Source organism: Triturus cristatus, chromosome 3_1 (genome assembly GCF_964204655.1).
Source record: "Triturus cristatus chromosome 3_1, aTriCri1.1, whole genome shotgun sequence".
Taxonomy (NCBI): Eukaryota; Metazoa; Chordata; class Amphibia; order Caudata; family Salamandridae; genus Triturus; species Triturus cristatus.
Window position 1 is genome coordinate 826,331,270 of NC_140583.1, and position 18,452 is coordinate 826,349,721.

An 18,452-nucleotide genomic window follows, 5' to 3' on the forward strand; every position below is an offset into this window, starting at 1 on the left:
CGAAAATAGACACACTAATCAAAACAACCTGTGTAGACTGTAGGTGTCAGGTCACAAACTCCCATTCCATGCCAGCAATGGCACCTAACAACCAGGATGAATGTGCACAATGACGTGATATGACTCACAGGGACAGCAGGGAAAATCACAGAAACAGCATCCAGACAAAGGCCCACAACATCAACACCAATGCACTGATGCAGATGCACAAACACACACAGGCAACCTCACACTGCACATCTGACACAGCATGTGCATGTGTGTGTCACAGTATCCCCAGGCAACTACACAACACACGAGGGGGGCTGAACCACAGTGACACAGATGTGGTCACAGTAAACCATCATTGGGACACCCTCAGTGGACAATCAGGCATTGTGAGATAAGAGGGAGCACAAAAGACACATGTGACACAAGCTGGAATGAACACCAACTAACACAGCAAGAGACTGACACACAACAACACTACCCCCAGGGACCAGACATTGGGGTGACACAAGCATGCATGACCCCTCCACTGTGATGACAAAGGCATATGTCGTACAAACTGGGAAACCCAGACATGTGTCCTGTTCCACAAACGTACATCACACATACACAAACACAAATCACTCAGCATGGCCCCTCTTCCATGGACAAACGGGAGCTAGGGGACCATACATGCACACATTTACATCAGTCCTGCCTCAACACCACACACCCTGAACTGCAACAATGTGCATCTGTGAAGCCCACATGGACAGGTGACATTGCACATGCACCCATGACAAACACATGAATTTTGGGAGGAACTAAGGTGCACAGACACATCACACAAGGACAGTTTACAACCCTGGGGAATGACAGACATACTGCACAGTATGGGGTACATGGCCATGACTTCAAAGCTCACGTAACCTTCAGAATCCCTGCCACAGTCCCAGGACAATGCAGAAGCCAAGGAGAACCACAAGGCACACATGCTGACACCTGCCAACATTGCAGCCATGAACCCGACAAGTGGGAGCAGTCACACACACATACACATGTGTCAATCCCTGAAAGGTACCACCTAGGGACAACTACATGATTTTGCAAATAAACAAGTGCCTTGGGGAACCCTGACTGTGTCCGATCTGTGTCTGACAACATCATCACCACTCATAACTGACAAATCCCAATGATGATACACCAATTAACAGTATTGTTTCATGCACCCACACATCTGGTAGCCCATGGCAAAGTAGTGGGATGAACCCAATACCACTCAGCAAGCATCAACAACAGGAACATATCAAGGGAACACTGCCTCTGTATGAACAGGGATGTGGACACACACACATGCTCATACAACACACACCATGGGCCCAGGCAATGTCACGGGACAACACACTTATTTGAGGGGACCCAACTCCTGTGGAAGCCCAGCTGTGCCACACATATTCACAGCACCTCTCACTCATGTCTGCAGAACACTTGGTCAGTCAGCCATCAGTTACCACACAATGAAGGCTCTGGTCACAACAGCCTGGGTACGTGAGTCTCCCCTAAGTCATCTGCACATACTCAAAACATATGTCTAGCAAGTTGCACAGAGGACCCAGTTGCTCCTATACCAATGATGCCCACACCTGTAGGTCCAGTGGTGATGCGCACAAAGTTTGTGGAATTGACAAATTGGACAATGGGAAGCACATCATATGTGCATGGGTGCAAGCCAGAGATGTGACCATGCAAATGAAATATTCACAGAGATGTACACAAATAGTTGATCATGACACACCCAGGTAGCTGCAAAGGATGACATGGATACCCACCAGAATAGGATACATATCTCATGGACCACATGGAGTACTTCACAGCAACACATCAGCATTCAACATTGGAAACCAAGCATTAAAGGTGCAAGGGCATGTTAAACATCATCAACATAATGTACAGCTAAATCAAGTTCACAGGGATAAAGAAAAAAGCTTTATTCAGCATATTAAAAGTTAAACATCCGTTCAAACAAGAGGCCAATGGCCAGTCCATGTCCAAATGCCAAGGAGTGAACTAGAGTGACAACTGTCACACGTTGCTTGCCTGCACTGCTAAGGACCTGGGTCATCCCCTTGGAGGGGCATACATGGGTGCAGGCCAGGCACCGCAGGGACAGGATCAGGCCGCAGCAGAAGGAGGCAGTGAATAGGTGGTGGATGCAGGCGAGATGCTTCCAACTGCAGTGGAGCTGACTGAAGTGGTGGGTGCTGTCACAACTTTGGGGCACAAGTCAGATGGGGTGGATGCCGGCACAACTCCAGTGGGCAGGTCAGATGGAGTGGATTGGGTCCCCACTGCAGTGCCCAAGTCAGACGGGTGGTCGTGGACTCCACTGCAGTGCCTACATCCATGGGAGCGGAATGGGGGCAGGTGAAGTTGGCAGGACTGGGGGGGACATGGTCCCCACATCAGTGGCACTAACCGTCTGCCCAGGTTTGGAGGAGCAAGTGGTAAGGGGGCTGGCCTTAGCATTTTGGGGATGGTGTATCTGTGGGTGGGGGAACCCGGGGCAGGGAGTGGCAGGGGAACCTCTGGAGTGGTGGCCTGGGGGATGGAGGACAGAGACTTTGCCTTGGAGCTGCGTGGTGGCGGGGGGTCTTGCTCTTCCGGCTCCGGGGGGACTTGCGGGTGGGGGTCTCAGTCTGACTGTGCCTGGGGGAGCGTGTCTGGGTGTGAGGGGCACTCCCCTCTGTGTGTGGGGACTTCCTCTTCCCCTTGTAATCAGGATCTGCTGGGTCAGAGGGAAAGAGGCCAAGGTCACAGAGGAAGAGCTTCTGGGGAGATGTGGTTGCAGGTGATGCAAGGGATGGGGGCTGGGAGGGAGAGGTCTTGAAGGACTGCGGAGTGGTTGTGGATGACTGTGTGTGTGTCTGCAAACCAGCCCCTGTGAGTGTGGTATCAGTCCCCTGCGCTTGCTTGTGTGCACGTCTAGACCTTGGTTTGGGTGTTAGTGTGCTTGGGACAGGTAGGCTGCTAGGAATCGTGGGTGGTACAGGGGTAGGAGTGGTGCGGGACTGTTGGAGGATGGACACTGCTGCCGTCAGGGAGGAGGCCATGGACTGATTGGTCCTCTGTAGGGCAGACATGCCCAAGGAAATGCCCTCCATGAACGACACCAGTTGTGTCAACAGACTTGTGTGTGCATGGAGGACCTTCAGCATCGACATCTGCCCTACATGGATCTGTCTAAGTAAGTCCACAGACTCCTCACTCAGGGCAGCAGGGGACACAGGGGCAGGGGGTGCGGTGCCTGGCACAATGGAGACATGCTCACGAACACTAGAGCCTACAGGGACTTCTGGGATGGGAGCCGATGGGAGGGTGGTGGTGGTGGTGGTGGTGGTGGTGGTGGCGGGGACAGCCTCACTAGCTGGGGTTTGGTGGCTGCTGACAACCGCCTCCACAAGGGAGTCATCCTCAGAGCTGCTGTGGCCCTCAGCTGGGGGTGAGGGTGCAGACGACTCCTCTGTGTGGCTCCACTCGCTCTCCGTGCCACTGGGTCCCCCGGACTCCTCTCCTTCTGTCCCTTTCAGGCTCTGTGGCTCCTCCTAGTCCATGGAGCTGTCCCCTCCTGTGGCCGTGGATGTATCTGGATAGGAATAGGAAGTAAGAGAACAACATCAGTCACCTGCACCGACTGCACACACCACAGTGAGTTCATCACATCACATCACAAGGCAAGCCCTAGCATCATCAGCTGAACACAGCTCAAAGTGCCAACACTGTTTAGAATAAGCCAATTGTCATTCTCAACCTCAACCATGGCACACGTATCCCTCCTTGACTTTCACACATATGTCTGTTGCATGTTGGATGCACCACCCACACCTCATTTGGACATGCAAGTGAACATGTAGGAGTATGTCACTATACACACACCACATCTCTTGCTACTGACTCAGTACAGGTGTCCGGATGAAGGGATGGGCAGAGACTCATTTCACATGCTTGTGATGCATGCCAGCAACACACACTATGATGTTCTCATGACCTGATGGGCAATGCCACAATGGGGTGCATGGTGAACACTTGAACACAATGCAGGATCACTCATAGCAAGTTACATGCCATGGCACTGGGATGCCCAGAAAGTCAGTCAACACTGTCTCCTGTCACAGGGGTAGGGCATTCAGACAACAACAATATGCACTGACTCACAATCCTAGCTCAGGGGTAAAGCTAACTCTGCAGATGACCGGTGCACTTGCCCATCCCCTGCAAACAACATATACAGGACCCAGAAGACCCCACATCATGCAAATCAGACATATGAGTCTCTGCAAACACAACTCCCTGTACATTAACACATCACAGTCTGCCATGCATGTAACCCAGCTGCATGAAGGACACAGTTGCATACACCATTGTGCGCTGTCAGATGATCACACACCTATATGTCACACAGGTCTTGTCTCTCACGGTCACATCTCAGATGTCATGCTGACCCTCTGAATCATGGACACCCCAGTTGTATGTAATAGCAATCCACACCCTAATGACACAGAGGCAGACACCTGAAGGCACATGTCACTAAGCACAACCTGTTATTTGATATGCAGGAGTGGGATTACAGAGTGTTTCTAAATGCCCTTGAGGAGCCATGACTGGCCAGGTCTACATGAAACAGTGTTTGGCCCTGGACAGTAGTCAGGTGGCTAAGCAAGTGTGACATACTTGATATACATTCTCCTGAGGCCCCAAAATTGGAGTCCCCTGCTGCGTGGGTTTGTTTGGAATACCCCAGCCACATGTAGCGAGTCAGACCAGCAATTGGAACACATCTCAAGGGCACACACGGATCACATGTCAGATCTCAGGCATTGGGTAAACAATTGACCCACTCATGAAACACACACCAGAGTCATGGGAACAGATGCTGTCCGGTAGATGAAGCATAGCTGACTGCAGGGACACAGTGCCCTAGTGACACAAGCAACAGACTGTAGGGGCCACACCTGTGGAACAGATGAGGAGGGTGCATCACACAATTGAGGGACCTGAGTATTGGACGACAAGACCTACGAAATGTGGAAGTGTGACCAGGTCAAAAGACTGCAATTGGCATGTCAGACATAGTACACAGATTAGGCATGGATTTACCCCCTTCCTGCTGCTGTCTGGCCTTCAGCTGCCTATCCAGGTCCGGGAAGACCACCGCCAGTATCCGGAGCATGTGGGGAGTCAGGGTCCAGTGTCCGCCCTTCCTGCGCGGAGGTGACAGCTTCAGCTGGACTCTAGCTATCCTCCGGGTCCAGCCCCGAAGGTCTTGCCACCTCTTCTGGCAGTTGCGGATCCGGCGCTTGTAGACCCCCACCGAACGAACAGCCCGGGCAATGGTCAGCCAGATTTCCTGCTTCTGGTGGGCATCAACCTGTGAGGATGACAAAGTGAAAAGTACATTAACACACATGCCCCAGATTTGTGCAGCACACATTTGGATATACATGTCATCATCACAAAGGTAGTGCAACCATGGGGAAGAAAAAATCACCTACATGTCTGACATGTTAACAATGCCTGGATAGTTTAAGCTTGCACCAATGCACTTTAGCAGTAGGACACCTGTTTATTACATGTACCTACACACTTTGGGTCATGAAAGTAGTCAGTGAGAATGCTTGCCACTGGTGTACACATTGCTAGTCCAGCTAGTCAGACAACATGCATAATTAGGAAGGCAGTGGACTGCACACTCACCTGCTCCCCTGGTTTCCCATAGAGTTTGCTGTACTGTAGAAGGAGCCCATCCAGCAGGGCCTGGTTCTCCTCCTCAGTGAAGGCTGGGGCCCTCTCCAGAGTACGTGCCATAGCAGGAGCCAGAGGATGCAGAGACAGCAGCAGTGGCAGCAGGGATGTGGTCCAGTGGCATATAGTGCAGGCAAGTGAGCTACCTGGGGCCCAGCCAGCCTTATATCTGTGCTGCAGAGGCAGAATCTGTGCCATTTGTCTAAAGTGATAGGTCCAACACGGTTGCATTCTATGAATCTGGCCAATCCATTTAAATGTAAGACTCGTACACGCCTTACGCATCGTTCAAATCTTCACCTTCATGAAACACTTGAAATTGCAACATTGTTGTAGGCATCCAACTGAATTTCCAGTGCACAACTCGTACAAGTTTTAAATCCGTCTCCGTCTCCATGACAGTCCGGAGCCAATGGGTGCGCCCGGCTCGTTCAACTGACTCTACAATGTGTATTTTGGAAATACACATCCACCCGTCTCCATATGATTCAATGGCCAGGGCGTACGCCTGTCTCGGACCATGCCTGCCCGACGCGTATGCATGATAGTCACCCGCGTCGGACCTCATTGCATTCAATGACAAAGCGTACGCACGGCTCGGTCATGAACCGTGCAATGCGTACGCATTGTCACCCGATTCGGACCTCATTGCATTCAATGACAAAGCGTACGCACGGCTCGGTCATGAACCATGCACGGCGTACGCATTGTCACCCGCGTCGGACTTCATTGCATTCAATGACAAAGCGTACGCACGGCTCGGTCCTGAACTTTGCAATGCGTACGCATTGTACCCGCGTCGAACCTCATTGCATTCAATGACAAAGCGTACGCACGGCTCGTTCCTGAACCGTGCAAGGCGTACGCATTGTCACCCGCATCGGACCTCATTGCATTCAATGACAAAGCATACGCATGGCTCGGTCCTGAACCGTGCAAGGTGTACTTATTGTCACCCGCGTCAGACCTCATTGCATTCAATGACAAAGCGTACGCACGGCTCGGTCATGAACCGTGCAATGCGTATGCATTGTAACCCGCGTCGGACCTCATTGCATTCAATGACAAAGCGTATGCACGGCTCGGTCCTGAACCGTGCAAGGCGTACGCATTGTCACCCGCGTCGGACCTCATTGCATTCAATGACAAAGAGTACGCACGGCTCGGTCCTGAACCATGCAAGGCGTACGCATTGTCACCCGCGTCAGACCTCATTGCATTCAATGACAAAGCGTACGCACGGCTCGGTCCTGAACCATGCAAGGCGTACCCATTGTCACCCGCGTCGGACCTCATTGCATTCAATGACAAAGCGTACGCACGGCTCGGTCTTGAACCGTGCAAGGCGTACCCATTGTCACCCGCGTCGGATCTCATTGCATTCAATGACAAAGCGTACGCACGCTCGGTCATGAACCGTGCAAGGCGTACGCGTTGTCACCCGCGTCGGACCTCATTGCATTCAATGACAAAGCGAACGCATGGCTCGGTCATGAACCGTGCAATGCGTACACATTGTCACCCGCGTCGGACCTCTTTGCATTCAATGACAAAGCGTACGCACGGCTCGGTCATGAACCGTGCAAGGCGTACGCATTGTCACCCGCGTCGGACCTCATTGCATTCAATGACAAAGCGTACGCACGGCTCGGTCATGAACCGTGCAAGGCGTACGCATTGTCACCCGCGTCGGACCTCATTGCACTCAATGACAAAGCGTACGCATGGCACGACCCGTGTCGGACCTCATTGGTGTGACTATTCTACGGATGCAACACACATTTACTGGCCAGAGACACCTGTGCACACCTACTACACTACAGCATTGGCCACACAGTGTCCCATGGCATGTAAGGCTGCATTCCCTGGGTGCTTAGGGGGGCACATATGGTTTGTTGGGTGGCACTTTTGTGCAGCCACTCCCAGGCTGTGCACGTGTACATGGGGGCAGAATCCTTTGTGTGTTGTGCACATTACCACTGTGATGTGCAATTGTACAGTAATGGGCATGAGTCACGGACACAGTTTCATGTTGGATATATTTGGGGCATGTCACATACACCCTGAGTCCAGGGGGTGATGGCATGTATGTCACAGTGAAACCTGTAGCCACAATACTGATGTGCATCCACAGTCTGTGTGCATGTTGTGTCTCAGATGTGTCTGATCAAATGTGCCCAATGGGTGCCAGTCTCCACATCCATGTGGTATATGCATCAACCTTGATGGTGTGTGTGTGTCTAAGAGACGTACATGTAGGGCCGACAGGAACAACAGTGGACACTACCTGTGGGAATTACCCTTGCCTTGTGGTGTGTACGTGATAAGCTATGTCCATGCCAGTGTCGATGTGGCAATACAGGGACCCTGGGTTTCTGCATGGCAAAGATCTGTGATGCCTGGGAGACATCAGGCCTCACTAGTCACTGTGGTGTGTGTTTGGAACGTTGCAGCAGTACATAGGTTGGGTGACACAGCCAGATGATTGGCCATTGCACTACATGGGACTCATGTGGACATGTGGAATTGAGATGTGAGGTGGTGGTCATGTAGGTGACATATGTGTCCATGCACAACATCACAATCCTCAGTACATTGTGTAATGTGATGATTTATCATGTGCGATTGAGCCTGGTCATGGCCACATGGGTGGATGAACTGGTAATCTTCCTTTGTGCATCTCTATACTGCAGGGCACCAGCTGTCCATAGACCATTCCCAGACCTTGCAACCATGCAGGAACGCAACTGCATCAGACGGTACCGCTTCACCTGGCCACTGATTGAGGAGTTGGCGGAACAGTTGGTGCCACATCTGCTACCTGACCGGACATACCCTACAGCACTGACCCCAGAGGTGAAGGTGATGGCAGCCCTGTACTTCTTTGCTACTGGTACCTTCCAGTACACTGTGGCTACTGCTGGTGGTATGTCGCAAACAATGTTTAGTCGGGTGCTACGCGATGTCTTGGAGGGGATGTTGCATTTCCTAGACCTTTACATCAAGTTCCCTAGCCCAGCTGAACTCCCTGAGATAAAGGATGCCTTTTATACACTGGGGAGGATGCCGAACGTCATCGGATCTATTGATGGGACACATGTGGCCCTGATACCACCACAGGCACATGAGCAGGCATACCGGAACAGGAAGCACTACCACTCCATCAATGCTCTGGTGGTATGTCTTGCTGACATGTCTATCACACACGTGTGTGCACGGTTCCCTGGTTCTGCACGCGATGCCTACATTATGAGGAGTAGTCGCATTGCAACGCTGATGTCACAGATGCCAGCTCAGCATGCCTGGCTTGTCGGTGTGTACTGACTGTTTCTCATTGTGTGTGTTTGTCAATGTTGCATTCCGCACTCCTACAAAACTCAGCTACTTGTTCATTTTTGTGTGTGTAGGTGACTCCGGATACCCCAACATACCGTGGTTGCTGACACCCCTCAGGAACCCTGTGACACCAGCTGAGCTGCGCTACAATGAGGCACATGGTCGGAGCAGGAGGGTGATTGAGCGGAAATTTGGCCTACTTAAAAGCCGCTTTCGCTGCCTGGACAAGACCAGAGGGGCCCTCCCATATGAGCCTGCAAAGGTGTGCAAAATAATCCTTGTATGCTGCATGCTACACAACATGGCAGTGCGGAAGGAGGTGCCTCTCATCCAGGATGACGATGACCAACCACCGGCACCTGTGGAGGATCCCGGGCTGGGCCAAGATGCTAGTGATGATGAAGATGAGGGTGACGTCCGCTCACAGCTCATCAACAACTTCTTCAGCTGAATGTGAGTTTCAAGTGTTGTTATGTGAATGTATGGAGGTAGCCTGGAATGTGTTGTGGCAGCTCTGTTGCTGTTTGAGTGTGTCTGTGTGCCACTTGACTGGATGCGTGCAGTGATGTGTCCATTCAGGTGGTGTGTACTCCACAATAGGGTAGTACTGCTAACTTGTTTTGTGTAGGTTTCTTGCGACATGTTTTGTGCATGTGTATTGCATTTCTCTCCTGTTCTGCTGTGCTTTTGACTGTGTCTTGTGTCTGTCCTTCCCAGGGTGCTTTTCCTGTTGTTTGGTCAACACTGACCCCCAACACCCAGAAGCCAACACCAGTGTGGAAGTTGTCAATTCCCATCAACTGATGTACCACACATCCCTGGACTTCAATTCTCCAACACTTTGTGAGCGAATATCCACTGTTACATAGTATTACCGTGCAACTATTGTGGAATAAACGTGTTGCTGATGTGTAATGAACCTGTGCTACGCTTTGTTATGTGCATTGTCTGTCTTCCCACATCTGAGTGACATCTGCTTACCTCACCTGTGGACTAGTTACACTGGTGTTGTGTCTGTGCATGCCAATGTGTTTCAGGTCAACATCATTGTGTGGGATGAGTAACATGGTCATGGTGAGTATGTGTTGTGGTGCCATAGTGGTGTGTCTCCCTCACATGTGTCACATCACCATGACTCACCTTACGTTGGTCACATTGTTCCAGTATTTGGCATGCACTGTGTTGTGTAGCAGATCGACATCTCCCTGAACATGACAAGTTGGAATCACAACAGAGGAAAGTATGGTGTACTGGTGAGTTTAATTTCAAACATGTATGAGGGAAGTGCACAGGATGGTGGGTGCTGTACATTGTTTTTGGAATCCAAAGTTCACACTGGAGTTGGAAGTGCTAGTAGATGAAATGTCCAGAGTAAAGTCCACAGGCATCTGCTACATTGGCCCAACATGAACCCTCCATGTCATGTGGGCGAGTTGTGTGTGATTGGACAAGGTGAGCGGGTTACGCACAAGAACATTGTCCAGAACAGGTTTAGAGTCCCTGGGGGATGTGCTGGGACATCTGCCTCTCACATGTCCTTCTTCGGACGACCCCTCTTCTTCCGGGGGGGATCCTCAGGTGCAGGCCTCTGCGGTGCAGGGGACTCTCAGCCAGAGTCCTACTCCCTCCCTGTGGCGCTGGCAGATGGTGTTGCGACAGATGTTGTGGCCACACAGGGAGGTGTGGACAGGTTGGTGTTGATCTGGAGGAGGCATTGGAGTATGTCCCAATGCACCGCAGTAAGGGCATCCCACTTGGCCTCCATGCGGGCATGGTGGGCGACCTGCTCGTGTTGCATGTCCTTGAGGATCCCCACTACCTGGACAAATCCTCCGGTGCTATCCTGGTACGCATCTATGATGCGTGCCAGGTGGGGCTCATCATGCAGTCCAGACCCCTCTGCAAGGCGCGCCCTCTGCCTCCCACCCCTCCCAGCACCCCTATCCACACGGGCAGGACCAGCGGCGGGATGCACAGGTGACACTGGGACCCCTTGGGTGGTGTTGCTGGTGATGTTTGCTGTAGCTTCCTGGGGGTCCTGTGTCCCTGTGCTGTGGGTGTTCATTGGCCTTGGTCTGTCCGTGTTGGCGGGGTGCCCTGTCGGTGTCCAGATGCTGGAGACGTGGGTACAGGGGGTGCAGATGTTGATGCTGCTGGTGCTGCATGATGGCTCACAGCGGAGGTGCCAGGTTGGTCTTCGTCATCCAAAGAGGACAGAGAGAGAGAGTCAGACCAGAGAGCTCAGTGTTCGCCAGAGTCTGGGCCGGGGAATCCTCATCATTTGGTACTGGGTGCCCAGCACCACCTGTGTTTGGAAGAGACACACAATGTGAGTTATGTTTCTACATGCATTGATGGTTCACAAACATGACATTTTCTACTTTTCGAACAGATGCCTGCCTGTACACTGCTTTTCCCAGCTTGTCACGGACAGAGATTGATATTGTTGTTGGCTATTTCCCAGCATGACCTTGTGCTCCCCACAACAGAGTCCAGTGTCAGACATCTTGTCAGTCCCTTCCCACTCCCTGTGAGGTGAGTATGGTTCAGTGTGAGCTTGCTGGGCCATGTGGGTGGGTGTAGATTGTCTGTGACTGCGACTCCCATCATACTCTTGGCTACACCCCCCTTCCCAGCATGCACATACTTCCTTCCTCTTGACTCTGCTTCCCTGTGAGGGGGTGTGCCAGCATTGGCAAGATGGCTGACTGTGCAGTCCTGGTGTTTGTGGTTGGTCATTTCCCAGAATGGCCTTGTGCTCCTCACAACAGAACCCAGTGTCAGACATCTTGTCAGTCCCTTCCCACTCCCTGTGAGGCGAGTATGGTTCAGTGTGAGCTTGCTGGGCCATGTGGGTGGGTGTAGATTGTCTGTGACTGCGACTCCCATCATACTCTTGGCTACACCCCCCTTCCCAGCATGCACATACTTCCTTCCTCTTGACTCTGCTTCCCTGTGAGGGGGTGTGACAGCAATGGCAAGATAGCTGACTGCGAAATCCTGGTGTTTGTTTGGCTACAAGTCCAAAGAGAGCCCCTGTGCTTCACACAGCAGCACCCAGTATGGGGTATCTTTTCCTGATATTTCAATGAGGTGTGTGTCAATGCATTCTACCCGGTGAGTTGTGTGGAGTTTGTGTTGAGGGGGGTGTGTCTCCACATGCTGGTAAGTATGGTCAGGGCTGTCAGTCCTCCTTCCCATAATGAAACATGCTTCCATTGTAGGGCGTGCAAGTTGTCTTTCAGGATGTCAGTCAGTGGTGTCCTGCTTCTGATTTGCACACAACCCCTAGCAGGGCCTTGTGCTCCCCACAGCAGGACCCAGAGTCAGCCTTCTTGTCAGTCATTTTCCACTCCCTGTGATGTGGGCATGTTTCAGTGAGGTCTTGATGGGCCAATCAGGAGGGGGAGCATTCTCTGTGACTACAGGCCCCATCATGCTTTTGCATACACTCACTTCACCTGCATCCCCACAATTCCTTTCTGTCAGTCAGCTGCACTGTGAGGTAGTGTGTTTGTGGTGGCAAACTGTCTGGCAGTGTCTATTTAGCTTTGTGCCACTGGCTTACTCTTTTTGTTTGTAGGTTGGTGCATGTCATGACACAGTTCCAAGTCACTATGAGATGGCAGGTATTGTCTGACTGGCATACACATCTTGGGATGATTATCTATTGGTTACTGTAGCTTTGCTTGCGGTGCATGGTTTCACTGTCCCCTTGCCACACAATCTTGGGTATGTTTTTTGTGTACTCACCAGGCTCTGGGATGTCTGTTAGGCCATGGACGCTCTCAGCTGGTAGGATGTCCCGCACCTTCTCCTCCCTGGTCCTGAAGTAGACTGGTTTGGCAGGAGGGCCACCGCCGGTGCACTGACTCAGGGAGTGATCTTTTTCGTTGAGTTTCTTGACCCTCCTGCACACGTCATACCACCTGTTCTGGATATCGTCCTTTGTGCGCTTTGCTGGTGCTTGAGCGTTCACCTTGTCCACAATCCTCGCCCACATCTTTGTTTTCTGTGACATGGGGGTCCTTTGGACCAATGTACCAAACAAATGTGGCTCTACTCTGATGATCTCGTCTACCAGCACTTCTAACTCACTATCTGTAAACTTTGGATTCTTCTTTGGGGGCATGGTGATGGGTGGTGGTGGTGAGGGATGTGTGTGTGAGGGTGCAAGTGTGGGTGGGTTGGTGTTGGTTTTGCTCGCTGTATGTGTGTGTGCTTTTGGATGAGGTGCTGATGGTGTGTGGGTTGTGTGATGTGTGAGTTGTGAGTGTGTTTGTGGTTGCTGTGTAATGGTGTTTCCTGCTGGATGTGTCTCCTGTTTGCAAAGGATGATGGTAGTGATTGTAGTCCTTTATATAGTTGGAGTTGTGGGTGTGTCTTTGTCCCATTTTTTTTATTTGGTATTTATTGGCATTGTCATTGCTTGTTTGGTCCTTTTGTTGTCTTTTTTCCTTTGGGTTTTGTAGGCATGAAGGAGACGTTCATGTGATGGAAACAGGCGCTGCAGTTATCTCGTGCGGGCTTCTCCGCCTCGTTCACGCTGACTATCTTCTGTGTTTCATACGCGTCGGTCGCGAAGGTCTCTATTGCTTGTGTGCCCGGTTTTCTGTGCATGTCGGTCGTGCGGGTTGGTCTCTGTGCGAGTCGGTCTGGTTTTACTCGCATTGCATCGTACTGCGCGGAGCGGACATTGCGAGTACGGGTCGGTCGGGTTCATTCCGGGGTCGTGTCAGTCGGTGAAATTCGCGTCGGTTTTCCAGCTGGATCACTATTTTCCCTACGGCTCGATCGTACGGCTTGTATTCTGTACGTGTCGGTTGTAATTCACTCGCGTTGCATCGTACTGGCTCGCTCGTACAGCTGTACGAGTCGGGCGGATACACGCACATGGCTCGTGGTTTTTCCCGGCCGGGTCGCGTTCGGTGCCCTTCCGATCCGGATCGGATTCGGCCCCTAACTAGGAGTCTGACAGTAAGGGGCCGGTTACTGTTAAAAAAGTGATTCAGTCCGCTGTAAATGCATCAATACAATCAATGCATTCATTGAAGGAGGCTATTAGTCAAACCATAGCTGCTTTCTTTAATAAACCTATAAGTGATTTGCCTCACTGTACTCAGAAATAGGCTCATACCTCTCATGAACACTGTTTCTAATCGATTAATCCTAAGCAAACTGCTTCAAGGAAAAGATGGGCTGGGTGTCTTAGCATAAAATACAGTCCACATCGCTATCTCATTCTGAAAACCACTAATTTATTGACATTCCCACTAAGAAGTCCAAAAAGGTCTCTTTTCAGGGAAATCCAAAGTAACAAAGACTCAGTCTCCTTGCCCAAAGGCCATCTATGAGATACTGATCATGAAGATATATTAAAACCTCTTGCTCAACTAGACACACCTAACCTGATCCCAACATCAAGTGCAGTTATACTAGAGGCCCTGGGTAACCCTTACTTTGACTCTCGAAGGTTTTGCATCCAGGATCAGGAGAGTGGAGAGTTCAGGATAGTGGACCCCGTCTTACTCTACTTTTTAGCCCATTGGAAAATTAAACCAATTGAGATGGCAAAGAGAAATAAGCTTAGGGCAGTGTGTCCCTGGTCCCTTCACCCTCATAAAACAACATCCATTCCTGATGTGGATACAGCTGTAGTAGCTTTCCTATCCAAAAAAAGAGAATGACCCAAAGAAGGGAATAGATAAAGCATTATGTATTTGCCAAGACAAAGTGTTAGCTATCCGAAGGCCGTTGACCCAGATCATGGAGATAACAGAATATGCTGTGCTTACAGGTGTTCCACTGAATTTGCCCATCCTTAGAGTATGGAGTCAGTGAGCTCTACGTCTGGTCAGCAATGAAAATGTTGCCATTTCGGTGTAGACACTGAAATCTCTCCTCATGAGGATAGACCCTAAACTGGCAGATGTGTCAGAAAAAGAATTAGAAGCAGCTGAAGACAGGCACCAATTGGTGATCACTTTGTCAAGGGTATTTCGAACTATGTAAAGGCTGTCACATCACTTAAGGTACAACAGAATTTGAGAAAGGCTTTCTCACCATATTTTTTTGTAAGAGCTGGTTGAGGACAAGCTCTCTCTCCTGGGGGTTCAAAACAGAGCTCATACAGACCTTCCTATTACACCTCTAGAAGTGGACACAATGCTGGGTTCAGTGACAGACCTGAATGCACGCCGTTCTTTCCTCAGAGAGGAGACCAGTTTCAAGGAAGGTTTCAAAGTGGCAGAGGGTGATGCCAGCACTGTTAAGTCAAGTCATCCTAAAATATTTTTCCTGTAGAAGGTTGGGTGCAGACATACCTTCTTTAAACACATTGGAGGTTAATAAAATTATATCAGTGGATTGTACAAACCATTTAGGGTGTACAAAATATAATTTTTTTCTCAACCATTTCAACTATCTCCTCCCCATCCAATGGTTTTCACTATTCCAGAAACAGACTTAATAAAACAAGATTAGAAATAGCTACACAAAGGGGCCATAGAAGAAGTTCCACTTTGTTCTCATGGTTTTCTCAGCCACCTCTTTCTAGTCTGTAAAGAGGACAAAGTCTTCTGTCCAGGTATAAACCTCAAACTATTGAATAACTTTTTACTCTACAGACATTTCAAAATGTAAGAGTTACATTTGTAGTAAGTTCCCTTTTGGGCACACGTTGCTTTTCCCATGTGTTAGCTTAACTACATGATTTAGGCTGCTTCTGCTTTGCACGATAATACATAACACAATTATTGTGTGCCACGATATTATTTTAGAAATACCTACACATTTTATTGCTATTCAGTTCTTCTTCTTGGGATTTAGTCTGAACATTCCGTACAAGGTCAAACAACATGGTGCCCTGTTTTTATGTGCTTGGTCAGCAATATCTTCTAATGTTTAGACATAATACAGTGGCACAGCTGCTGTTTTCCAATACGCCATAAACCAAGGCTTGCCTTTTGGAAAACAGAGAGGAGAATCCTAGAGGGGAAAGGTCTCAGAAAGGGCACACCAGCCTAGGATATACTGAGTTTACACCCATGAGGAGATACGTATCACCTAACTACAAATACCAGGGAAGGGGTCCGGTGCTAATCCCAGAAATCACTGATATATCCCTGTGCTCAAGTAGTGAGGGTGGGCTTAGATAGATATATCATTTGCCAAGGTAGGGCTTTTTATTGTATACAGTTTTCTCATAATGTTGATTACTTTCCTTAGTTGTATATATTTTCTAATCGCAGCAGAACTGCTTCATAATAGACAACTGTAGTTTCCATTAATATTGTAAACTTTCCTATTGTCTTTCTTTTGTTTATTATGGACATCCATGAGTGAGAAGCAAAAAGTGATGATTTATTTTCACAGTTCCCTTGTGGACTAGTATTGTGTTCTAGGTTGCCATTTCTGTTACTCTGAGAAGGTTAGGAGTGCAGGTGAGGCACTGTGAACTAGTTGGATTTGGGCCCATAGGTACTGAAGTGGTAAGGAGGCTCAGTCCCTACATTCTGATATCATGTGGTCCCAGGCACAGTTCTGTTTCTAAGCAGAATCCCTGCAACATGGCACCCAACGTTGGTCTGGTACAAGCTGAATGGGTCTCCTGATTAGCACTTATGTGTGCTCATAGTAGCCCTTACACCTACCACCAGAGACGTACATGGTGTTGGAGATTAATCCTCCACAGTATTTTAGGAATCACCTAATTTTTCTGTTGGTTGTTAAAGCTTGAGCCTTTAAAAGGATAACCAATTTTTATGTTTGCATTTAGTTTCCATTGTTGTTCTGATCAGGACACAGCCACAACCAATCCCTATTCCAGACAATTGCAGACCTGCAGTTGATGCACATGTAACTATACATGGACTTACTAATGTGGGTGGTGGCAAAAGTCACTATACTGCCCCAGAATCTCCATGATTTTCTGTCAGCAACAGCAACTAATAAATTCATTACAGTTAAAGCAAGCATTTGCAATGCAATTGGTCTCGCCTTTGGGACCTTATATGTATTTAGCTATGCAGCACATTAGCCTGGGTGCTGAAACATCTACTGTTCTTTAACATGGAGGGAAAGTAAGCACCAAACTGCGTGACACACCAGGTATGGGAACAAATGGAGAGGAATATTGCCTTTCAGCAGGAAATGGTATAGTCCAAAGCTCTGTTTTTAATGTAAAATCAGGGCCTTCGTCGTTATATCACTGAAAATACATGATTTGAAAAAAATATTATTGTCTACTGGTGCTCGTGGAAGACAATTTCTATGGACTGGAATCTAGAGGATGCTAAAGTGATTTTGGTATTTTACTGACCCCTGTGGGTCGTTTTCTATCAATTAAGTTAAATAGAGGCAGTTGCCAGAAAAATAAAAAAAGAAAGTCCCTCAGCAGAAAGCAATTCCGGTATTTTACTGATCTCTGCTGGTCGTTTTCTATCAAGATAGTTATATAGAGGCAGTTGAACAGAAAACAAAGTCCCTAAGCAGAAGTAGACATGTCCTGGGGCTGACCTCCAGAGCCCACAAAGTACATCCACATATAAGTATATAATAAGTATATACTAAAGTATATATAAGAGGTCTCGAATGCTTGACCTAAAAATTCCCTGATAGGCACGTAGTCCCTTCAGACAGATTATATAATTTGGATATACAAATTGAGGGTGACATTCAGAACACCATTAGAGTAATATTTTGGCAAAATTTTACTTTTAGTGGAGGTCGATTAGCCCCCTCCAGTTTGTCCAAACATCCCAACAAGGTGAGGACGTACTAATTTCTTCATTTTCTGCGCTTGCCCCTGGTGAGGTCAAACAGGCTTATGCAGAAGAATTGGCTCTTGCACAAGGCCCGGCTTTATACCGCAAGTGTGTCGGCTGGGATAAGGACTCCTTATCACTGAAATACCCATAAGGTCTAGTTGACAAGTGCAACCTCATTACCCCATTAAACAGGATGCTAAGGCACCTGTTAAAGAAATACTCTCGCAATTGTAGTACCAGGGAGCATTCAAGCCGTGTGTCTCTAAAATGAATAATCCTTTTTCCCGATTTAAAACCCGATCATTCATATCGCATAGTCTTAGACTGCAGACAATTAAACAGTCATACATGTATGTATTTTTCCAAATTGTTTTCTGTCGCAATCTAGCGCCTGAAAGCAGAGACTGGACAGCCTTCTCAGCACTGTTTTTTCCTGTTTGCCTATGGGCTATAAGAGCAGTTCTGGACTGTTTGCTGCCCGTACAGTGTCAATTCTAAATGATATTGACCCTGACACATCGTCCTATGTAGAGGATATCTACTTAACGGATGATGAACTTGACATACACTTCGCCAGAGTGG